The following is a 26,017-nucleotide window of genomic DNA, read 5'->3' on the forward strand; positions in this document are numbered from 1 at the left end:
ATTTTTCATCTGGATTAGACTTCTAAGTCTTCTTTCTCTAGCCATAATACTCTCGGGCTTAGTAGTTATGGTCCCATGTTCTTGAAGTTTATGTATGTCTTGCAACATGTGATATGGATTAGTAACATATATTTCAACAACCTTACATGAAATACAAAGTGTACTTAATATTACATGAAATACATTGATATGGAAGCAATATAAATTTGCAACAAGCTTACATGAAATACAAGGTGTACTTTAATACTACATGAAACACAAGGTGTATTTCAATATTGCTAGTGGGTAATTCCAAAAGGTAAGCCAATCTCCCATATCTTGACCACCTTAAATGGACCGGCATATCTATAAGAAAATCCTATGTCCCTCCCTAAATTCAAATCAACCCTAAGAAAGACCATATCGCCTTGAGTAAATTCTCTAGGAGTGCGTTTTTTCATGATAGGCATTTTGTATATCCTGGGATTTTCTCATATGAGACTTGCTTATTCTCATCTCTTCTTTTATTTACTCCAACTCCTAGACACTTCCACTCTATTGGTTGAACCTCAAAAGTTTACTAGAGTACAACAATCTTGTCTATACATAGCTTCAAATGCAGACCTTTTGGCAAAAGCATGCCATGAACTATTGTAAGCAATTTCAACCATAAATGGAAAAATATTAATCCAATTTGATTGTTTTTCATTCACATATATTCTAAGCATGTCCTCAAGAATTTGATTAACTCTCTTAGTTTCTCCATCATTCTCTCCATGGATGAAAAAAAGCAGTGCTTATTCTAAGATCTTGCAAATTATAAGTGAACCTAGAATCTCGAATTCCAATCTAGCTACAAAAACATCATTACAAAAAGAGGTCTTCTACTTAAAGCATCTGCCACTTCATTGTGCCACTTTTTTTTTCTCTCGCGAGATACTTCATATCAAAATCGTAATCACATAAAGTTCCATCCACTTCCTTTCTATTATTGGGACGAGGTTGGGCAAAAACATAATTTAGACTTTGATGGCCATTCCTTGATTAAAATTTGGTACCCATGTCTCTACGAAGTGTCTCAAACGCTTAAGTTCAAGATCATGTGTAGGATAATTCTTCTCATGATCTCTAAATTGTGATATTCATAAGCCACTATTCTCTCATCTTGAGAAAGTACCACAGCCTATTTGGTTTCCACTTGCATCATGTTTAACTACAAATGTAGTCACATGTAAAGTTCCATCCACTTTCTATATCTATTATTATTGAGAAGAGGTTGGGTAAAAACATATTAAAAACTTTGGTGGTTAGTATTTAATTCAAATTTGGTACCCATGTCCCTCCAAATCTTAAGTTCAAGATCATGTGTAGATAATTCTTCTCATGAACTCTAAATTTTTAAGATTCATAAGCCACTATTCTCTCACCTTGAGAAAATCCCATGTCCCTCCAAATCTTAAGTTCAAGATCATGTGTAGATAATTCTTCTCATGAACTCTATTTTTTTAAGATTCATAAGCCACTATTCTCTCACCTTGAGAAAATCCCACAACCTATTTGGTTTTCACTTACATCACATGTGACTACAAATGATTTAGCAATCTTTGGAATTTTCAAAATACAAATTTCTATGGTATTTTTTGATGGTTTCAAATGCTTTTTTAAATTTATCTGACCTTTCAAACTTTGAACTTTTCTTTGTCAAGTCAGTCAAAGGTCCAACTACCTTGGAGAAATATTAGATATTTCTTCTCTTTTATTGAGCTAGCTCGAGAAAGATTCTCACATCTTTAACACATTTAGAAATAGTTCATTCTAACAATACTCTAACCTTTTTTGGCTTCATATGAATTCTTCCCTCTTTTGAGATAACCCACCCAAGATAACTTATCTAATTTATTTGCGAAGAAACACTTGGACATTTTTGTATACAATTTATGGTTAACTTATGGTCTTTCATTAGGAAAAACTTGGACTAAAAAAGGGCTCTCTAAGAAGAGCCATGTCATCACTTTGCTAGAAAAAAGAGGGCATGAACCTTATATATCTCAGGTCAAAACCCCCACATGTGGCATATATCATGGGAAAGCCCTTGAAAAGTAGATTCTATATCTACCACCTCCAACAAATTTGGAGTTGATATGATCAAGTTATGACTTCCACACTAAAATGAAGATTGTAACATGGATGCCACAAAACATGGATGCCCCAATTTGGAGTTATAACATGGATGTCACAATTGTTGAAATCTACCTTTTATTGGGGAAGGCATAGCTTGAGCATATCAACTCTAAATTTGGGGTTTTGACGTAAGATTTATAAGGTTCGCCCCAACGGCCCCTTGTTTCTAGAAAAGTGATGACATGGCTCTTCTTAGAGAGCCCTTTTTGAGTCCAATTTTTTCTTGATGAATCTTTTGAGAGATTTTCTCAAATGGGTTTCATGTTCTAGATGATTCTTTGAATAGACAAAGATGTTATCTTAAGTTGAAGAATAGCCACTTTAGCCTTTCCAACTTCATCAAACTCTCTTAGCTCAAAGAAGACAGTTCTCTAACTCCTCTTTCCAAGCTTTAGTCTCTTCATTGGTCTTCCTAACCTAGCCCTCTTGTTTGAGTGCTAGATCATATGGGTTTGACATCTCTTGGAGCCTTCTCCTTCTTAGTTCAAGATTAAAGGTAACTTTAATTCATCTTCAACCCCCATGTCCAAGCCTTCTTCTTCTACATTATGACCTTTAGTCTCTTCATCTCCTAAATTAGGATTCTCTTCTTCTTGCCTTGAATGTGCTTTGGAGGTCACTGGCTTCTCTATTTATGTCAATCCCTAGAATGTTCCTCCTTCCAATGGTAGTCTTTGGATCAATCTCCTTAATTGGGCTAAAGTTACTGGCTTCTCTATTTTTTTCTATCCTTAAATTTTTTTAAAAGTCACCTTCTTCTCTATTCATGTCTATCCTTGAAATTTCTGAAGTCACCCTCTTTTGTGTTTATATCTATCTCCAAGAATGCCTCTCCTTCTAATGGTAGTCTTTGGAGTAGTCTTCTAAACTAGGCTTAAGTTTTAAGTAAGTCTCTCTCTCGACAGTAAGGTTCTTTATCATATTTTTTTGATCCTCCATTCAATTGAAAATAACATTTATATCCACCCCTTCCATCTTAACTCTGATCTAACTCTTAAATTCTATTGGACTGACACCAGTCCACTCTGATACCACTTGCGAGGCTCCGGATTACTATAGAAAAAGGATATTTAATCAAGTATGCACACAAGAAGACCGTATTAGGTAAAGTGGGAAAAATCCCATTCCCACGTTGAAAAATTTAATGCATTTAATCTAGAATCTACCTTTTTCAACCTATAAAAAATTTAAAAATGGTTTGCTTTATCAAGTGATGCTAGATCGAACCTGATCTTAGAAATAGAAAGGTTTTAAGATTTTTTAGATCCACCACTTGTATATTTTACAATTGAAGAGGATTTTTAGATCCACCACTTGGCCATTCTACAGTCCATAAGAACCCAAGATCAGATTCTACCACTTGGTCAATCTAGACCCCCAATTAAAAACAATGGTACAAGAGATTGTATATTGAGAGTCCCCTTAGAGTAGGATGCACTCTTCAATTTAAGACTTCATTGTAATGAACAAGACTAAATGAACAAGAATTTTAAAAATTGACATGGTGAAGGTATCCTTATATACACAACCACTACAAATTAACATTATTAAGGATAGAAAGAGTCTCCTTGGAGTAGGATGCACTTTGTCAAAATTACGATTATAAGATTTCATTTTGATGAAGCTTATTCTACTAAAGAAATAATAAAACTTTTGCATTAACAGCCAAAAGATAAAAGGATAAAAGGATAAAAGGAGTCCCCTTAAAGTAGGATGCACTTTGTGGATGCATAAGAGGAGTCTCCTTAGACTAGGATGCACTCCAACTATGAATTTATTTATTGTGTTAAAAATTGTTCAATGCATTGCAAAGATACACAATTGAACAGTCTGCTCCCAAAGTTGGCCAAATTACAAAGACCCTCTATATTTTGTTATAATAGAGACCATTTACAACAAAGACCATTTACATTCATTTATAAAAGGGAGTAACAAAATGTGCTAGTATCATGGGGGTGTAATTTTGATTTTAAGGGGTTCTAGCTCCACCACATGGTAGAGCTAGAATTTTGAGCTAGCTCTACCATGTGGAGCTCCAACACATTGAGGAGGATTTAAAGATTTTTAGATCCACCACTTGGCCATTCTACAGTCCATAGGAAACCATTATATACCATTTGATTGATCTAGACCCCCAATTACAAACATTGATACAAGAGATTGTATATTGAGATTCCCCTTAGAGTAGGATGCACTCTCCAATTTTAAAGCTTCATTGTAATGAACAAGACAAAATGAACAAGATTTTATAAACTGAGGTGGTGAAGGTATACTTATATATACAATCTCTACAGATCAACATTATTAAAGATAGAAAGAGTCTCCTGGAGTAGGATGCACTTTGTCAAAATTACGGTTAAAAGATTTCATTTTGATGAAGCTTATTCTACTAAAGAGTCTCCTTAAAGTATGATGCACTTTGTCAATAGATAAAAGGAGTCTCCTTAGAGTAGGATGCACTCCATCTACGACTCCATTATAATAAAACATTGTAAATGAAAATGAATTTATTTTTTTGTGTTAAAATATGTTCAATGCCTTGCAAAAGGCACACAATTGAACAGCACGCTTCCGAAGATGGCCAGATTACAAAGACCCTTTATATTTTATTATAATAGAGACCATTTACAAAGACCATTTACATTCAATTATAAAAGGGAGTAACAAAATGTGCTAGTGTCATGGGGGTGTATTGGTTGAATGAGGTATTGAGCTTCTTTTTAAGCATGTTCATTTTGTGTACTCACAAGATCACACACTTAGATTAGTCTCCCAATTATTATCTTGATTATCATCTTGATTGTTGAACACATTGTAGTAGCTATCATCGAGTTTCAATGTATTCTTGTTGTTGTACAAAACATGGAAACCCCATCGCATCTGAACTTTTTTAAAGAAAACTCGTGTAGTTATTTGTCTGAAATGGACAATGTAGTGAGATATTTGCCTTGTTGCTCATATTGAGGTGTCTAGCATGGCTAGCAGTCCAATGTCAATCACTTTAGATCTAGCACTTGTCTATTATAGAGCTGAAAAGGATTTCTTGATCCATGACTTATCCATTCTAGATCCTGTTCCACCACTTGGACATTATAGAGCACTTGTCTATTATAGAGCTGAAAAGGATTTCTTGATCCATGACTTATCCATTCTAGATCCTGTTCCACCACTTGGACATTATAGAGCTAGACTTTCAGTGGATGCAGGCTCCACCAAACAGTAGATCTAGACTCAAAATTCTAGTCATATTGTATGACTTCCAAAGGTTTAGGTCTACCACACATGGATACTAGCTCCACCATGTGGTAAGGCCAAAATTCCATGAAGAGACCATGGCTGCTATCTCCACCACATGGTGGAGCTAGAGCTCAATAAGATACCACATGGTGGAGCTAGCTCCATGAAATTATACAGCTAGACTTCAATGGATGATAGCTCCACCACATGGTAGATATAGACATAGAATTCTAGCTAGCTCCATGAAATTATACAGCTAGACTTCAATGGATGATAGCTCCACCACATGGTAGATATAGACATAGAATTCTAGCTCTACCATCCCATATGGTGGAGCTTTATTTTAAGGGATTCTAGCTCTACCACATGGTAGAGCTCAAATTCTAAGCTAGCTCTACCACGTGGAGCAAGAACACATTGAAAGAACCAAGATCTACCATTTGTTCAATCTAGACCCCCAATTAAAAACATTGATACAAGAGATTGTATATTGAGAGTCCCCTTAGAGTAGGATGCACTCTCCAATTTTAAGACTGCATTGTAATGAACAAAGACTAAATAATTTGACATGGTGAAAGTTTCCTTATATACACAACTACAAAAAATTAACATTATTAAAGATAGAAAGAGTCTCCTTGCAGTAGGATGCCCTTTGTCAAAATGATAGTTAAAAGTCTTCACCTACTCTACTAAAAAAATAATAATTTGCAAAGTTTGACCAAAAGATAAAAGGATAAAAGGAGTCCCCTTAGAGAAGGATGCACTCCATTTATGACTCAATTATAATAAGACATTGTAAATGAACATGAATTTATTGCAGTAGGATGCCCTTTGTCAAAATGACAGTTAAAAGTCTTCACCTACTCTACTAAAATAATAATAATTTGCAAAGTTTGACCAAAAGATAAAAGGATAAAAGGAGTCCCCTTAGAGAAGGATGCACTCCATTTATGACTCAATTATAATAAGACATTGTAAATGAACATGAATTTATTGCTTGTGCTAGAATTTGTTCAATGCTTTGCAAAGGCAAACATTTGAACAGTATGCTCCATAAAAGGCCTGATTACAATATCATATTTCAATACATGGACTTTTATTACATTAAAAAAAGGCCAAATTACTTGCATCCTCTACATTTGATTATATTAGGGACAAACAGAATGAGCTTCATGGTGGTGTATTACTTTCATGATGCCTCCTCTTGTTGCTTTGCTTGATTTTCACTCTTTGCTTGCCTCTCTGCCTCAGCTTCAGCCTCCTCTTGTTGTTTTCTTTGAATTTCAAGTTGTTCCTGCCTCTCTGCCCTCAGCATCAGCCTCCTGCGCTTCCACACCTCTGCCTTTTTCCTATTCTCTACTTCCAATTTCTCTTCTTCAAGCCATTTCTTCATCACATCATCTGAGAATTGGTTAGGTTTTTCTTCAAAGGCATTATCCCATGTATACTCTTGCCGATCTTCATTCTGTAGCCATAAAAATAACCAATTTCTTAAATCTTCTGTCAAAAAACTATACCTTTCCTTGGAAGGTTGATGGTACAATTCTGGGACTATTAACCAGGTTCCTCGCTCATTCTTAAACACATTATAGTAGCTATCATCAATTATCAATGTATTTTTCTTATTGTACAAAGGATGGAGACCCCAAAAGGTCTCAAGCTTTTTAAAGAAAACTTGTCTACTCTGCACAACCCAAGTGGATTTTGAACAATGCTCTTGTGAGAGAACACCTACAAACTTGGGCTTTTGTTGTGGAAATACTGTGTCAATTATTCCAGAGAGCTTAGTTCTCCTACATGCGCTCCAAATAAAAACATAAAAGAATTGAATACACCAATATAAGAACTCATGTGTGCATCCTTGTGACATAGGACATAACTATATTGGTTAATTGGATATTTTACCAACTCGTTGCTATAAGGAGGATCCTTCTCATCATATTGGGTTTCGTTAACATGGCACAACAAACCATTGAGGTTTAGAATATCATCCTCTTTGCATAGGGGTACGCAAAGAGGATCCTTCTCATCATATTGGGTTTCGTTAACATGGCACAACAAACCATTGAGGTTTAGAATAACAGCCCTCCTTTCATCCTCTTTGCGTAGGGGTACGCATATTGGGTCTGACAAATACCATGTCAGTATGATAACCCCCTCAGAGGGATGCACAAAGTGCAACCTTGCATCAATTTCTCGTAGACGGTCAAGACGGCGCTGAACCAACTGTTTTCGTACACTCTAGATTTTCTTGGACATGTGACGTACTAATGCTCTGTGAGACGAAGAAGTCGCCTCTGCCAATTAGAATCAATCACATGACCTGGAAAAAAATGAGCATGCTTAATGATAAAGGTGGGCATGTGGGGGAAGGCATGTTACAACTACTCTTATGCAAAGATAGATTTCAAATAATTACAAAACAAATGTGACTATGCACGCTAACATTAAACTATATACTATTCCAAAATGTTGACTTTAGTTGCATTACAAAATGACCCAAGATGCAAAGACTCTTTCCATTTGATTCTAAAAAGACGCGACAAAATGTGCTAGCAGGTATCAGAATGTGGTGAAATTAGAATGCATTGATCTAGATCAACCATGTGGTAGAGCTATAATGCACTGTTCTAGCTCAACCATTACCATGTGGTAGGGCTAGAATATTTTTAAATGTAGTTCTACCATGTGATAGAGCTATATCAAAGTATTCTAGCTCGATCCCATGGCAAAATTAGAAATAATATTTGAAGTCCAGCTCTAGCACACGTGGTAGAGCTGTATCAAAATATTTTAGCTAGACCCCATGGTAGAACTAGAATGGTTTGAAGTCCAACTCAACCATGTGGTGACGTGGAAGAACTAGAATGCATTGATCTAGCTCTACCATATGGTAGAGCTAGAACGCTTTCAAGTCTAGCTCTACCATGTCGTGGAGCTAGAATGCTTTGAAGTCTAGCTCTACCATGAGGTGGAGCTAGAAGGCATTGATCTAGCTCTACCATAGTCCAAATATGTAGGAATTAAAATCATAAGGCAAAGATCAAGCTTCGATACATTTTCAAATTAGGAGGCTCCTTATAGTAGAGTGCACTCCAACATTTATAAAATTATCTGAAGAGTAATATATTTGCCACTACTTTAAAAATAGGACAAAATTTCTTATCAATTCATGATTACAAAAAGATAAAATTCCTCCAAAAAAAATACAATCCTTGTGACAAAATGGCTTCTTTAAGTGAATACTCCTTGGAACAATATCCTTGAAATAAATCTATAAGAAACCATCATAAATTAAGTTTCTTCATTTTGTGAATACAAAATTGTTGTATAAAATCATGTATTTGGTTATAATTATCATTATGTTGGGTAATACCTTAGTTATTTCTTTCCCATTGGAGAAGATTGTACTCATTTAACACCTTGTTTATGAAAGCCCTTGCATTGGCTGCCTTCAACTGCATTGTGGTAGAACCCAATTTTCTGGCTAGAGAAATCACTTGTGGTCCCCTCATGCTAGCAATACTGACTCGTTCTTTTGGCATAATTTCTATTATCTCTTCTCTTTTGTTTTCATATTGTCTCGCTAATACCTCTTGATTGTCGATAAACTTTTGTATAATCTCTGATAGTGGTAGCCTATCAGTGTAGATTGTCTTCTGTGACCAATTTAAATTGCGCTTTCTCCAAAAATCTACCACACCTCTGTATTCATTTTCATTGGATACTGGAGGTTGTATGTAGCGATTAGAGCCAATGATCTCACGCACATCTTCACTCTCATCAAGCTGCAATAAGTAAGGGAGGAGCTCATCAATGAGAATATTGTCGACCATCTTTTCTTCATCAAACTTTGTAGGATATATACAATTATTATCAGGAGAAGCACATCCCTTGTATGGAGAGTCATCAATAAGAACCGTTCTACGAGCATCAGAATAAAAAATGAAGTGATTTTTTATAATGGCTTGAACATTGCCTGAACTGTTGGATTATCAGGTCTAGCTATTTTACCACTTTTATCCTTCTCGCAAGCCTCTTGAGCCCAAACTACAAAAAAAGGCAATATCTCTCTTGCTCTATCTTGTAATATTCTCAATATTTGAAGAACATTACTGTCTGTGTTGTTGACCAGATCCCAACATTAATATTTTTTAATAAAATCTTCAAGAATTGGATACATCCTGGCCTTAGTACAATATATCGTTTTGAATCCATTTGAATAGTTTCATGTATTGAAGATGGTTATTGTTGACAATGTTTCAGTAGTAGACCATTCAGGTCCAACATAATTGTCAACACTGATTTCTTGGAGATAGCAGTGTCGATACTTCTTGGTACTTCTTCTTCGGGCCGGAAACTCTCACCCATTGCTTCATTTGTTGGAGATTTAGGTACCCCAATTTCATTGTCAGCATTTGTCTTTAAACCTTCTGGATGGACATCACTGAATGTGTGGGAGAAGCTCTCATCCAAAGTTTGATTGTGGCATTCCGTAGCTACTTCACTTGGTGCTACTATCTCAATTTCGGGATCTAAAAGAAAAAAAAGTAACATTGACTCAACAATCTTTCAAACTAAAAGAATTTACAATTGTAACACTCACTCTTAACACATGTTTATTGGTGTAATCTAAAAAGAAATCATGTTTGGCTACCAATTATCAATTCTACTTGCTCACTCTAGAATTGGAGGGTTTAAAATGGATTTTCAAATACACCCATTATTCTAGCTCTACTGTTTGGTAGAGCCAATTTGCAAGGGAGCTCTTGTTGGAAGTAGGCCTTGAGATCCATCCTTGAGCTCCAAGGGTAGGTGGAGGTGAGAAACACAAAACCACTCAACTATATGGTAAAGCTAAAATTTTAGATGTTTTAGATTTTCCATATGGTAGAGCAAGAATTTATAAGTCTGGCTTTACCACGTGGTTGAGTTGGGGATCAAGATAGCTTCTTTATGGGTGGAGCCAGTAGACTTCCATAGGTTCTAGGTCTAGACTTCAATGGGTTCTAGCTCATCGCGCGTGACAAGAACCAAGGAGCTAGAATTGCATTTGAACTAGCTCTACCATGTGGTGGAGCTAGAAATGCATTGGCCTAGCTCTACCATATGGTAGAGCTTGACTTAAATGGATGCTCTGCAAAAACTGTCTTTGGGGGGGTGCATTGGCCTAGCTCCACCACATTGAAGAGGTAGGTAGACTTTAATGGATTCTTGGTCCACCACTTTGAAGAGGTAGCTAGTTCCACCAAAATGTAGACCTATTGAAATCTAGATCTACCACAAGGTGGTAGGATTGAAGTAAATGAGAGGATCTCTAGCTCTATCATCTTAGATTTATAAGCAAGACTTTCAGATTCACCAGCTGGCCATTGTGCGACCACTAAGTAGGCTTTTCAAATTCACCAATTGGTTATGTAAAAAGTGAATTTTTCAATGAACATGTTAGGATCCATAACTTGGTGATTCTAGATTCCAAAGCTCATTTGGAGAGAGCTACAAAAATAATAAAAGCATTGTATAAAATCAAAAGAACTAAATACTACTAAAAAATGAACCAAGGATATAACAAGTCAAAACATCACCAAATCAAAGTATTGAAGATACAAGAAAAGCCCATTAAGAAGTTACATACTGTCTTCAAAATCCAAAAAATCTCGAGCTCAACGAACTTCACCATGTCTCGATCTTTCCGTGGTATTCCTTGGATTGTTAGTAATAGGTGAAACTGGTTGCTCATTTATTGACTTTGCAAAGTCAAGAAGCCTTGTTCCCATCTTTCTTTGAACCTCAATACTCTCCACTAGGCAAATCACTTCCTTATTTAGTGCTAGCCCTAGCTCGACGATATAGCCATTACTGAAAAGATCAACAAGCTTGCAGCCTTCTCTGCAATACTTTCGAATACATTGCTTGATCAAAAGATTCTTCTTGATTCTTAGAAACTCAATGTCTGGGATAGTTTTAACATCTTCATTATCTATATCAAGAAGTCCAGTATCCAATATTTTCGCTTATGTACCTGGATCAGGAACATCTGCTAGTCCTTGAAAGGCATCTCCCTTGCTGAAAAACACTAGGGATGTGAAGAACTCTATTACACCAATGCATCAGTTGTCACGTCGAAAATGCAATGCCCTATTATACTATTCCTTTGCTATGCCACTCAAATTTTTAAAGCATTTTGCAAGTGAATAAAATCTATAATATTTAGAAAGGTAAGTAACACATATTGGGATGGCAAAGATCTACCAGCTGCTGTAATGATCATAATGCCGTTCAAAAGATTGTAAAATGATTCCACATCCCAATGCATATTTCTTCCCAAATCTTCAGTGTTATCCAGAACACATAAACCAATGGAAATTGGATTGTTGAGGTGGCGCTTCAAGTAGTAACTCCCATCGAATGGAAGACTCACAGCATAAATACACCAAGGAAGATCCAAGGACAAGGTTGAACTTTCTTTGCTAAGGCTGATATTCCACTCCACATATTGCCTTGCTTCTACTGGAAAATCAATCTTCTTTGATCCAACCTGTAGCTTTGACTTTATATACACATCACATAACTTCAAAAGAATTGAGTATACAACCTCATTGATGCTATCGGTGATAGTCAATTCTGACCAATCTTGACATTGTTTGTCCTTGTTCAGAGTGTTGAACTCTACAAGCAATGCATCTTGAATAATTTTATCTTGCTTGAGCTGCTTGATACGCTCTGGCATGTCAATTACACCTACATCCTTATAGTACCCTTTGAAAGAACAATTTTTCCAGACTTGATTTCTGATTGTATTTCTTGACTTCTTATTCATCTAGCCCTGCAAGACATCTGAAAATTGTGGCAGTTGGTTTCTTGCTTTGCTTCTCCATGATTTCAAGCCAGCCTTTGAAAACTTCATCAGAGTAAATAACCATGTGAGACTGCTTTGAAATGAAGGATGCTCCCACCGTAATTCTAGCCATTCGCAAAAATTTCTGCAAAGAAATAAAAGAAAAAAAGATCAAAATCAAGTATTTTTTTCAAAACATATAATTATAAGAGAGCAAGGGATATGGACATGCATCCCAGTCTACACGAGATGATGAGCCCTCTGTTACTCCAAATGTTGGCCTTGACAGAGAATTATTGAAGATCCACTGACTTCTCAAGTGCTGCAAGACATCATAGTATGGTTGTTTGACATATAATGATTGGGCCTCTTCATTAGCTATAGCAGATATGGCCGTCGCAACTTGTGGCTCTGGATCTACAACAATTCAAGCCTTCCTTTTTCATACACTTGTATCAAGTCTTGAGCACGACCATCTTTTTTCATTTCTTGATACCGTAAGAATTTTGCAGCATAGATGGAATGTTAGCCACCATCAATAATCCAATATGAATACTCGGTGAGTTTCTCCTCTGTTACCTCACTTAGTTTCATTGGAATTCCTTTCTTTTTGCCAGCATTCTTTACAAGCATCAAGTATGCACACGCTCCTGGCCTGATTGCACTTGCACCAAAAAATAACACGCATTCATCCACACGGTGAGGTTCTATTTGAAGGGAGTTATAGTGATCAGGAGCTAGCCAGCATTGATCTACAGGGATCTCATACTCTTTGGACTTGAATGGAAAACACTTAAAGTATTTTTCCATACCCCCTGTATCACTCTTTAGTGCCTTTTGCACCTCATTTTCCAAAACTTTGGGATCCACAAATCTTATTTTTGTTGAATTTTCCAAGCCTGTTTTCTCTACTGCAGATTTAAGAACTGCTTCATCTACATCCATAATACATGTACTGCTTTTTGCCTTTTTTTGAACTGGATTTTTAGAGGGCATTTTCTCTTTTTTTTGTTTGCCTTTCACACAATAAGCAATGGAAGCTTGCAACTCTTCAAGAGTTATTTCTTGACTTGCACAGTCTAACTTCCACCCTCGAGAGAACATAGTATCTTGTTTATCTCTTACTATTCGTTCAATAATGAATGCCTTGGGATCTAGTTGATACTCATGGATCCCAGGTATCCCAATATTTATGCATTCAATATCGGGATGAGAATCAACTACAAAAATATAAGATAGAGTCATTGGTCCTAGATCCTCAAAAGTATCCACGCCCACATCACTAGCAACAAATAGATGAATTTTGTTAAATTGTGAACCCTGAAGACCCCAAATATCTAAGTATCACTATCGTCATTGAGACAAAGTTAACACTGTCCGAAACTTCCACCACTTTTCTTTTCTAAGACATCTTTCACCTGCGATAAAAACCACAATTGTTAATTATAGTTATTGTATTCTTACACTTTTAAAAAAACTTAAAATATCATATTCAAAAATCACAATATATATCCATGAAAACACTATGAAGGAGATGAAGAGTATTTCCATCTTGGAGATCTCAATACATTTGTTAGTCTTGCTCTACCACATGGTAGAGCTAGATAAATGCATTCTAGCTGGACTTCAAAGTATTCTAGTGCTGGTTTTTCAATGGATATTATCTCTACCAGGTGGCAGAGCAAGATAAATAAATGTATTGACCAGAATGCTTTGAAATCTAGCTCTACCATGTGGTGGAGCTAGAATGCATTCTTCTAGCTCTACCATGTGATAGAGCTAGACTTCAATGAATGTAATCAGCTGAGGTTGAATGTAACTGTGGTAGAGTTGCATTCTACCTAAACCACATTGTAGAGATAGAATGCTTTGAGGTCTAGCTCTACCATGTGGTGGAGATAGAATTGCATTTAAGGTCTAGCTCTACCTTGTAGTGGAGCTAGAATCCTAGAGGTAGAAAGCTTTGAGATCTAGCTCTACCATGTGGTAGAGCAAGAATGCATCGATCTAGCTGTGTTCCATACACATCAACAAAACCAATTACTCCAAGAAGAGACCTACTTCTCATGACAAGAATCAAGAAGCTAGAATTGCATTTGATCTAGCTCTACCACATCGTAGAGCTGTATTCTACCTAGACCACATCGTAGAGCTAGAATGCTTTGAGGTCCAGCTCCACCATGTGGTGGAGCTAGAATGCATTCTTCTAGCTTCACCATGTGGTAGAGCTAGACTTCAATGAATGTAACCGGCTGAGGTTGAATGTAACTGTGGAAGAGCTGTATTCTACCTAAACCACATTGTAGAGATAGAATGCTTTGAGGTCTAGCTCTACCATGTGGTGGAGCTAGAATTGCATTTGAGGTCTAGCTCTACCATGTGGTGGAGCTAGGATCGTAGAGGTAGAAAGCTTTGAGGTCTAGCTCTACCATGTGGTGGAGCTAGAATCGTAGAGGTAGAAAGCTTTGAGGTCTAGCTCTACCATGTGGTAGAGCAAGAATGCATCGATCTAGGTATGTTCCATACACATCAACAAAACCAATTACTCCAAGAAGAGACCTACTTCACATGACAAGAACGAAGGAGCTAGAATTGCATTTGAGGTCTAGCTCTACCACGTGGTAGAGCTGTATTCTACCTAGACCACATCGTAGAGCTGGAATGCTTTGAGGTCCAGCTCTACCATGTGGTGGAGCTAGAATTGCATTTGAGGTCTAGCTGTACCATGTGGTAGAGCTGTATTCTATCTAGACTACATCGTAGAGCTAGAATGCTTTGAGGTCTAGCTCTACCATGTGGTGGAGCTAGAATGCATTCTTCTTGCTCTACCATGTGTGGTAGAGCAAGAATGCATCGATCTAGCTGTGTTCCATACACATCAACAAAACCAATTACTCCAAGAAGAGACTTACTTCACATGATAAGATCCAAGGAGCTAGAACTGCATTTGATCTAGCTCTACCACGAGGTAGAGCTGTATTCTACCTAGGCCACATCGTAGAGCTAGAATGCTTTGAGGTCTAGCTCTACCATGTGGTGGAGCTAGAATTGCATTTGAGGTCTAGCTCTACCATGTGGTAGAGCTAGACTTCAATGAATCTAGCCGGTTGAGGTTGAATGTAACTGTGGTAGAGCTGTATTCTACCTAAACCACAATGTAGAGATAGAATGCTTTGAGGTCTAGCTCTACCATGTGGTGGAGTTAGAATTGCAAGTGAGGTTTAGCTCTACCATGTGGTGGAGCTAGAATCGTAGAGGTAGAAAGCTTTGAGGTCTAGCTCTACCATGTGGTAGGGCAAGAATGCATCGATCTAGCTATGTTCCATACACATCAACAAAACCAATTACTCCAAGAAGAGACTTACTTCACATGACAAGAACCAAGGAGCTAGAATTGCATTTGATCTAGCTCTACCACGTGGTAGAAATGTATTCTACCTAGACCACATCATAGAGCTAGAATGCTTTGAGCTCCAGCTCCACCATGTGGTGGAGCTAGAATGCATTCTTCTAGCTCTACCATGTGGTAGAGCTAGACTTCAACGAATGTAACCGGCTGAGATTGAATGTAACTGTGGTAGAGCTATTTTCTACCTAAACCACATTGTAGAGATAGAATACTTTGAGGTCTAGCTCTACAATGTGGTGGAGCTAGAATTGCATTTGAGGTCTAGCTCTACCATGTGGTGGAGCTAGAATTGCATTTGAGGTCTAGCTCTAACATGTGGTAGAGCAAGAATGCATCGATCTAGTTGTGTTCCATACACATCAACAAAACCAATTACTCCAAGAAGAGACCTACTTCACATGACAAGAACCAAGGAGCTAGAATTGCATTTGATCTAGCTCTACTACGTGGTAGAGCTGTATTCTACCTAGACCACATCGTAGAGCTAGAATGCTTTGAGGTCCAGCTCTACCATGTGATGGAGCTAGAATTACATTTGAGGTCTAGCTCTACCATATGGTAGAGCAGTATTCTATCTAGACTGCATCGTAGAGCTAGAATGCTTTAAGGTCCAGCTCTACCATGTGGTGGAGCTAGAATGCATTCTTCTAGCTCTACCATGTGGTAGAGCTAGACTTCAATGAATGTAACTGGCTGAGGTTGAATGTAACTGTGGTAGAGCTAGACCTCAAAGCTTTCTACCTCTATGATTCTAGCTCCACCACATGGTAGAGCTAGACCTCAAATGCAATTCTAGCTCCACCACATGGTAGAGTTAGACCTCAAAGCATTCTCTCTCAATTACTCCATCTTGGAGCTCTCAATACATTTATTAGTCTTGCTCTACCACATGGTAGAGCTAGATAAATGCATTCTAGCTGGACTTCAAAGTATTCTAGTACTGGTTTTTCAATGGATATTATCTCTACCAGGTGGCAGAGCAAGATTAATAAATGTATTGACCAGAATGCTTTGAGATCTAGCTCTACCATGTGGTGGAGCTAGAATGCATTCTTCTAGCTCTACCATGTGGTAGAGATAGACTTCAATGAATGTAACCAGCTCAGGTTGAATGTAACTGTGGTAATCACATTGTAGAGATAAAATGCTTTGAGGTCTAGCTCTACCATGTGGTGGAGCTAGAATTGCATTTCAGGTCTAGCTCTACCATGTGGTGGAGCTAGAGTCATAGAGGTAGAAAGCTTTGAGGTCTAGCTCTACCATGTGGTAGAGCAAGAATGCATCGATCTAGCTGTGTTTCTTACACATCAACAAAACCAATTACTCCAAGAAGAGACCTACTTCACATGACAATAACCAAGGAGCTAGAATTGCATTTGATCTAGCTCTACCACGTGGTAGAGCTGTATTCTACCTAGACGTAGAGCTAGAATGCTTTGAGGTCCAGCTCTACCATGTGGTGGAGCTAGAATTGCATTCTTCTAGCTCTACCATGTGGTAGAGCTAGACTTTAACGAATGTAACCGGTTGAGGTTGAATGTAACTGTGGTAGAGCTGTATTCTACCTAAACCACACTGTAGAGATAGAATGCTTTGAGGTATAGCTCTACCATGTGGTGGAGCTAGAATTGCATTTCAGGTCTAGCTCTACCATGTGGTGGAGCTAGAGTCGTAGAGGTAGAAAGCTTTGAGGTCTAGCTCTACCATGTGGTAGAGCAAGAATGCATCGATCTAGCTGTGTTCCATACACATCAACAAAACCAATTACTCCAAGAAGAGACCTACTTCACATGACCAGATCCAAGGAGCTAGAATTGCATTTGATCTAGCTCTACCACGAGGTAGAGCTGTATTCTTCCTAGGCCACATCGTAGAGCTAGAATGCTTTGAGGTCTAGCTCTACCATGTGGTGGATCTAGAATTGCATTTGAGGTCTAGCTCTACCATGTGGTAGAGCTAGAATGCATTGATCTAGCTGTGTACCATGCAAATCAACAAAACCAATTACTCCGAGAAGAGACCATGATGAGAACCAAGGAGCTAGAATGACATTTGATCTAGCTCTACCACGCGGTAGAGCTGTATTCAACCTAGACCACATTTTAGAGCAAGAATGCTTTAAGGTCTAGCTCTACCATGTGGTGGAGCTAGAATTAATTTGAGGTCTAGCTCTATCATGTGGTGAAGCTAGAATGCATCGATCTAGCTGTGTACCATGCGAATCAACAAAATCAATTACTCCAAGAAGAGATCTACTTCACATGACAAGAACTAGACTTTTGGAATAACATAAAAAAAACTTTCTTTTCCACAAAATTATGAAAAATTTTGCCATAACCTCCTTTGTATGGCTGACCATTTCTCATTTTTATCATTATAATTCTAACTTACATTAACTCCAATTAAACCTCCAAGAAGATTGATATCTGACTCCTCAGCTGCAGCTGCATAGCTAGAGTAGCAAAGAAAGTATCCTACTCTTGAGGCATTGAAACCTGTAGCATATCCAAAGATTCTAAGAGCAGCAGCTCCCTCTAGAAGCAAGACCTTGTTAGCATTTATTTGAAGGGGAGTGTATCCCACGAACCTTGACAACACCTTCAAGGTAAATATTGGCAACTCAGCATCTTCAGAGAAGTTCATGTGGAATACACAGAACACAGCCTTATCCAATGTAGGTAAGTAGTGCATGAGAGCAGATGAAGGCCTTCTTGACCTAGTCTTTGTAGCGTTCACTCTGCTGCCTTTAGCTCTTCCTAGAAAATCATCCTTATCAAGCAATTCAATCTGCAAGACAAAAACCTCACTTTAAAAAAATTACAATCACAATAACATTTTGCAAAAGATTAAAAGGAAACTACCTTCTGCAACTCATCCTCACTTACTACTTTATCTTTCATGCATGAGCCAACCCTTTCCACTTTATCAGAATCTACCTGAAGCTTAAAATATCTGCCAAAAGAGTCAAAGACTCTACACCTAACTCAATAAGCCTGTTCTCAAAATCCTCATCTCTAAGGGAAGGTTTCTCCTCATCCACTCTTTTAAGGCACAAGGCAAGTGCATCAGGAGAGCAGGGATAAATGAGTGGTCAGATGTTTGCAAATCAAGTGCCAAAAACTCTTCCTTTGACTCTACTTCTGTATCAATAAAGTCTTTGGTCACCTCACAAGCTTCTAAAATTGCTGCAATACAGTAGTCTTCCCTGATATTGAAGATAGGACAGAGGAATAAAATCTTTCTCATTGATATAGAAGAAAGGAAGGTTTGGAACAGTAACAGAGGATTCAGATATGCTTGCTTCCTCTGAGGGCTCTTCAGTAACAGTGAAAGCCCTAAATTCAGCAACATCAAGATTTGCACTTTCTTTCTCCTCAGCTTGAACATCAATTTCTTCCTCTTCTAAAATCTCACTTTTCTCTAGCTTTTTGAGACTGTGGTGACATTTAAGTTTTCTTCCTCCTTCTCTGCATCAATTTCTGATTCTTGCTCTTTATCTTGTATTTCTGCTCTCAAAAATAGAAAAAAAGAAAGGAGACATCTTTGGGGACAAGGTTACAAAGCTTTTTATGAATTGGACAAGAAATGGATGAAGGGCATGTGAAAGAGATTCTATTTGAAAATCTACTGAACCTCTTTGTAACTTTGGCTTTCTCCACTGACCAGCTGAGTAAAATCGGTAAGGTGACAAAAATCATTGTCTCCGATATGAAAACAATGAGCTTCAATTGACATTTCAAATTGTTTGTACTCCTCTTCAAGAATGTCCTTAAGCTTCATCAAAACATCTGAAAGAACAAACCTTGGATTGAATATCTCCATTGCATCTACGTATACCTTCATGTCATGACCATCTTGCAAAATAGCATTCAAGTGTCTTTCACTTGGGCTTTCTTCAACAAGTTCATGTCATCCCTCAACACTTTTACTCATTGTGGTATTTGAGAAAAACGCTGGAACAATTCTGAAGAAGGCTTGGAAGTCTTTATATGGCAGAGCCCAAACTAAGCGAAAATAAGTGGTCCAAAAGTTTTGGAATGCTTCTATCGCTTGGTGCGGGCTTTGGCAATTTGAAGGTTTGAAAAAAAAAGAGAGAGTTTGCAAAATAGAGCTTGGAAGTCACTATATGGCAGAGCCCGACTAAGCGAAAATAAGTGGTCCAAAAGTTAAGGGCCTTGGCAATTTGAAGGTTTGAAAAAAAACGAGAGAGAGTTTTTGAGAATATCCGATGGAGCACGTGGAGTGTGGCAAAAATACCTTAAATAGTGACCGTTCGTGCCACATGGCAAAAATGATTGCATGACACGTGTATCCAACAGTCCTATGTACGACGGATTCGAGGTATAAAAATTTAATTTTCTTGAAAACATTTCTATTTTTCACCGACACAGTATCAAGAAAAATTGCTCCTCCGAAATTCCCGGAATCTCCTTTTACCCTTCTCACCCATATCAAGCGATAACGCTCATCTGAACATCTCGGACCTTCTTCATCGCTTGGTTCCGGATCCTTCCCTATCACTTGGCCATACCCCGAATCAAGCGATTGAGCTATTCCAATCCTTTTGGAAGCTATTCATCGCTTAGTTCCATCTCCTATAGTCATTGCCTGAATCAAGCGATAGAGCTAATCCAACCAATTTGGATCCGCCCCATCGCTTAGTTCAAGCCACTGTTAGTCTACTAATCTTCTCATCCCTCGACTGCCATTTATGCGGGTTGTCAGGGACATATCAGAAAGGTTAATTGGCAGAATGAGAAACATAAATCTTGATAAAGTCCGATGGGAGTCACAGGCCCTTATGTGTCTTCAAGAGGCTGCTGAGGATTTTTTGATCGACTTTATGAATGATGGATACATTGCTGCTGCATTTGCTCATAGGATCACTCTCATGAGCAAAGATTTTGTGCTTGTGTCCAGACTTAGATACAAGTTTGACAAAGCTTTGGAACCCATTCCAAGTAAAGATATGAGGGCTTTTGAAATTCTAAATATTCCTCCAGCAAGACAACCCAAACAATCAGTTGTTATTGAAGATGTTTCGCATAGTTATAGTACAAGAAAAGCTCAAGATATTAAAGAAGAAGTGGAGAAGGAGAGAGAGTAAGAGAAGATTACAAAGGATGCCATTCTTTCTCAGCAAGCTAAAATTCTTCATGCATCCAATTCAGAACTTTATCAGAATGTAACAGGTCAAATGGTAGTAGATGTCTCCATGCATGGAGAGGATGAGGTTTATTGTGACATTGCCCCTGAAGACACAAGTATGCTTGTGAATCACAATATTGAGATATGTGACACAGTCCTCTTTATCTGTCTGAGGTTTGTGTGGATTTCCTTTTGCTTTCTTGATGAATTTCTCAGATTCCATATTTTATTGATATGTTTTGTTTATGTCTCTAGATGTCTTATGAGAGATCTTCCTGACTCAATGGCTATGCAAGTGACCATTCTTGATCCCCTTGTTACACAGTGCCTTTTCAATAGGCAAGGGGATCTTGCAAGTTTTCTAAAAAACTTTGATATGCTGACATGCAATTACATTGTATACCCTTATGTTGAAGTGTAAGACTCACACTCAATTATCTTTTGTCCATCATTACAATATTCACAACTAATTACAGTATTCATCTTATCACAGAGGCCATTGGAGTCTTATTATCTTCAATCTATTGGATAGAGATGTAATCTTTATGAATTCTTTAGCATCCATTCATGGGAGAAGTAAAATGTAAGAATCAACTTTACCATGGTTTATGTTCTAGAGCAATATTTTGTAAGTTTTCAATTGTTTGGTTGACCCTCAATATTTTATGCTTGTAGTGCTGCTGCCAAACTTATTTTAAGTTTCCTAGGTTCCACCTATGAAGACTACAAACTTGAAGATTTTAAGTACTACAATCAGAAAGTTCCTTTGCAGAAAGACTCAACATCTTGTGGATGGATGGTGCTTGCTAATTCTTGGAGATATCTTGAGTCAAGATTTAGAATGACAACACTTACTGTAAGTTCATGTAATGATAGCATTGATTGATTGGGTCAATATATTTAGTGACTTTCTCATATTAAGAAATTTTATCATTTTCTTTTGTCTTAGTCGCATGAATATCCAGATTCTTGGGTAAGTTGGGTAAGGGAGAAGGCAATGTCTATGGTTTTAGAAAGATCTATCAATCCAGTTGATCCTGATTTCCCCTTTCTACCTGAGAAAGGAGCCAAGGGTACAACTTCAAAGAAAAGAAAAAAGGAGGAGAAGAAAAGCCATGTCAAGGATGGCTAATCCAAAAAGAAAAAGACCTCTGCCAAAGAGAAGAAGGAAAGAAAGAAGAGCCCTACTAAGAGCAGATCTTCCAAGGGGAAAAAGAGCACTACTAAAGAGAAGACCCATTCTAAAGGGAAGAGCCCTAAAGCTATAGAGAAGAGCCCTACTAAGAGCAGATCTTCCAAGGGGAAAAAGAGCACTAGTAAAGAGAAGACCCATTCTAAATGGAAGAGCCCTGAAGCTATAGAGAAGAGCCCTAGCCCTCGTGCTAAAGAGAAGATCCCTAGCCCTCCTGCTAAAGAGAAGACCCCTAGCCCTCCTACTAAAGAGAAGACCCCTAGCCCTCCTGCTAAAGAGAGAGAAGAGCTCTTCACTAGCTCAAGAGAAGACTCCTATCAAAGAGAAGACCCCTGTCAAAGAGAAGACCCCTGTCAAAGAGAAGACTCCTATCAAAGAGAAGACCCCTGTCAAAGACAAAACCCCAATCAAAGAGAAGACCCCTATCAAAGAGAAGAGTGCTACTAAAGGTCTTCCATTTCACTCACCAGTGAAATTTAAAATTCAAAAGCGTCGTTCATCCAACAAAGAAAGTAAGAGGGCAAATGTTGGCTCTCCATTCAATTTTTTTTTCATGTTCCCCAAGAAGACTGCCAAGTCTCCAAAGCCAGCCTCCAAAGAACCTTCTCCAAAACCAGACCCCACTGCCAAATCTCCCTCGCCAGCACCTAAAGATCTCAGAGAAGAGCCCAACTTACCACCAGTTGAGGAATCCACTGCAAAGTCTTCCTTTCCAACACCTCAAGAGCTCAAAACACCGGAACTTAAACCTCAATCAGCCAAATTTAATCGAAGCAAACAGAAGAGAGAAAGATTCTCTAAAGATCTAGGGTCATCCCATGCCAAAAGAAAAGTTGATTTTATTGAGTGATTCCACAAATTGGCCTTTGTTTTGTTCATTTTGTCCATATGAACACACCCTTTTTGGGACTATATTCTGTACTTAAATTCAGTATCAACAATTTGATATTCAACTGTTAAACCTTGTTTTGTGTTGCGAACAATATGTTGACCATTTTTGTGAAGAAGTCAAGACGAAATTTAGCAGAATATATTGATTACATTATTGGAGAAATCCTTTTCAGCTTAACAAACTTGCCCTTGCAAGTGGCTCAAATACAACTTTTTTTGGGGGAAGACATGTGATGCATGAGGTTACACTCTCCATCCTTGTACTGACAATAATATCATCTACTTTGAATCTATATTCAGGTGATGTTTCATCCAGAAATTCAAGCGACTCTCTTACATGTTGTAGTCTCCAGTTTGATGTTACTATAAGGTTCCTAGGATATGTGAATGGATGGACTATGATGTTAAATTCAAACTCTAGACAATTCTCTTCAGAATCCAAAGGGACCCAACTACCAAGCTTGCTTTTCCATCTCCTATAGTCATAGCCCAAAACTAGGGATTGACGACATAGTTGGTATGAGATAGACATAGAATTTGGGCTTACTCTACAACTGATATTGTCATCAATATGAAAAGTTTCCTTGATACTCCATCCTTCTCTAAGTACATTGTCCAGGTCAGTCGTAGTAGATAGTCTTCTATTAAGCCACATCGTTCTTGTCCTCTCCAATTACATTGTATTGAAACATGCCACAAAGACATGTATAGGCAAGAACCATTGAATTTTTATCCTTCTTGAAATTATTCCAGCAGGAGACATAGTTTTAAGAATATCATCTTTGATTTTGGATTTGAAGCTTGTTATGGTATTTGGATCAGGAACTTCCCATTCGAGTGACATTAATGTGGGAATAGGTACGTCATATAATTCTCCATGAACACCTTCTCTTGATGGAACCCTGTATTTTGCAAAATACACAAATCCACTGATTTGTAAAATGAAGGTTGTTTGTCTGCATACATTACATCTGCAATCTCCTTGTGAATTGCTTTGAATGTGCCACTTAAGCTCTCAAACAGGCTGCCACTCCACAGCTGTTGATGGAAAGATAACTGAAATTAAACAAACAACAAATATATCAGAAGGAGAAATATTGTGTTGTATCAAATAGATAAAGTTTTGTTAAATTACAGTAAGAATGGAGAATTGGATGTTCATCCAAGTTCAACACCATGTCTTTGGCCATGTAGACATGTTGAACTTTTGAAGCCAGCCATTGTCGGTCACTTTGAAGGCAAGAACACGACCTTTCCAATGGGATTTCACTTCATTTCGCTTGGTTCTTTTCACCCTGTGGACACCTTTGCAAGAGGGAAGCATTGTTACCCAATCATTCACACGAAAAGACATGGGTTTCCAAACACCATCCTCTCTGGTGTTATGAAAATCACAAGAAGTTATATCATGAGAAGGACAACGTGAGGACGCCATAGAAGCTCACATATGAGAGAAAAATAGTGAGTCTTTTGAAAATGCAAAGAAAGGAGAATAAGTCATATGCCAAAATGGAGGGAAGGTGAAAAAGGGAATGAACCATACCAAAATGGAGGGAAGGTGGAAAGTAGACGTTTGAAAAAATTTGGTGATTTGTCATTAATAGCGTTGTTTTCAGAGCCTGAAAAGAGAAGATTTCGTATCTTCCTGCTTGATTTTTTGAAATATAAAATGGAACAAGATGTCACTATTTTGGACCCAAACTTTAATGTTAGCCATCGTAAATGTCTAAATTAAGCCGTTTTAGCCGTTCGTCACTAAAATAGAACCGTTAAGAAGACATTTAGAGGAGACAAGAATGACATACTTTTGTATACGTGTCAATTCACAATTGGACAATTTCTTAATCCTTAGATTAACAAACAACCCTTTTCTAGCCGTTTTTGGCCCTAATGACGTGACATATATAAGGCAAAAGCTGGTTGTGGTCTCTGCTCTTGTTTATGAAAGTGTAGCGTCTTTTTGCAGAGTTTTGGGCAACAATAACCTCATTAGTTACATCTCCATCATTATCCTCATTACATACATCAGCATGTTCAACATGTATGCCATTAAGCGGAACATAGCATTGCAATGGGCTCCCATCCAGGCTCCCATCCAGCATTGTCAGCTATTAAATAGGCCATTTAACTAGGGTGAAGGCTATCCACTTGCGGCATAGTTTGAAATTCATTTGCACTTTCAATAGCCACACCCACACAATGATGATCACCAAGTTGTTGAAAGTTGACACATTCAAATGGAAACACATATAAGATAGTCCCTTGATTGATAGTTTGCATCATGCTCTCATCCTTTAGAAGAACCATCTCATTCTTTCAAGATTGTCAGATTTGCATGTCAAGTTCTGGAGATGTTATCGGTATTGCATCTATAATTGGAGGTTCCACAGGCTCTTCTTGATCTGCATCACTGCATCTTTCACTCCACTCTCCAAATTCCAGCTCCCTTGTGAAAGGCCTTAAAAGCATTTTTGGGGCCAACGAACATTACTCCATAATGTATTTTTTGGATAAATGGTATCCATTGTATGGAATGGTAGTTCCACATCCTTCAAGCATTCCTCCACAAGTAATGACACATTTCCTTGACCAATCTTTGTTCCACTACAAGTGGAATTTGGATCAATTCTACACACGCAGCCAATACCAACAGAATCATTGTTCAACATCATGTAGACCCTCCCTCCAGATTGGAAATCCATCCTGCACATAATCATGTTGGACTTGTTAAACTAGTAATCAAATCTAGCAAGCAATTTTTTTAAGATTTGGAACCTACATCAGACTCTACCATGAAGTATAGCTCTACCATGTGGCCGAGCTAGAACTAGAGCTAGAACTAGCTCTATCATATGGTAGAGATAGAACCCATTGAAGACAATCTCTACTATTATGTGGTGGAGTTAGACTTCAAAGCATTCTAGCGATACCGTGGTGTCTAGATAGATTATTTTGATATAGCTCTACCACATGGTAGAGCTAGATCAATGAACTCTAGCTCTGTTACATGATATAGTTACATTGATGCATTCTAGCTCCACCACATGATATAGTTACCAGATAGTAGAGCTAGTTCAATGTATTCTCGCTCCACCACATGGTAGAGCTAGACCTCTAGGCATTCTAAGTCTACAACGTGGTT

The sequence above is a fragment of the Cibotium barometz genome, chromosome 2 (genome assembly GCF_041138505.1).
Source record: "Cibotium barometz isolate CiBa-2024 chromosome 2, ASM4113850v1, whole genome shotgun sequence".
Classification (NCBI taxonomy): Eukaryota; Viridiplantae; Streptophyta; class Polypodiopsida; order Cyatheales; family Cibotiaceae; genus Cibotium; species Cibotium barometz.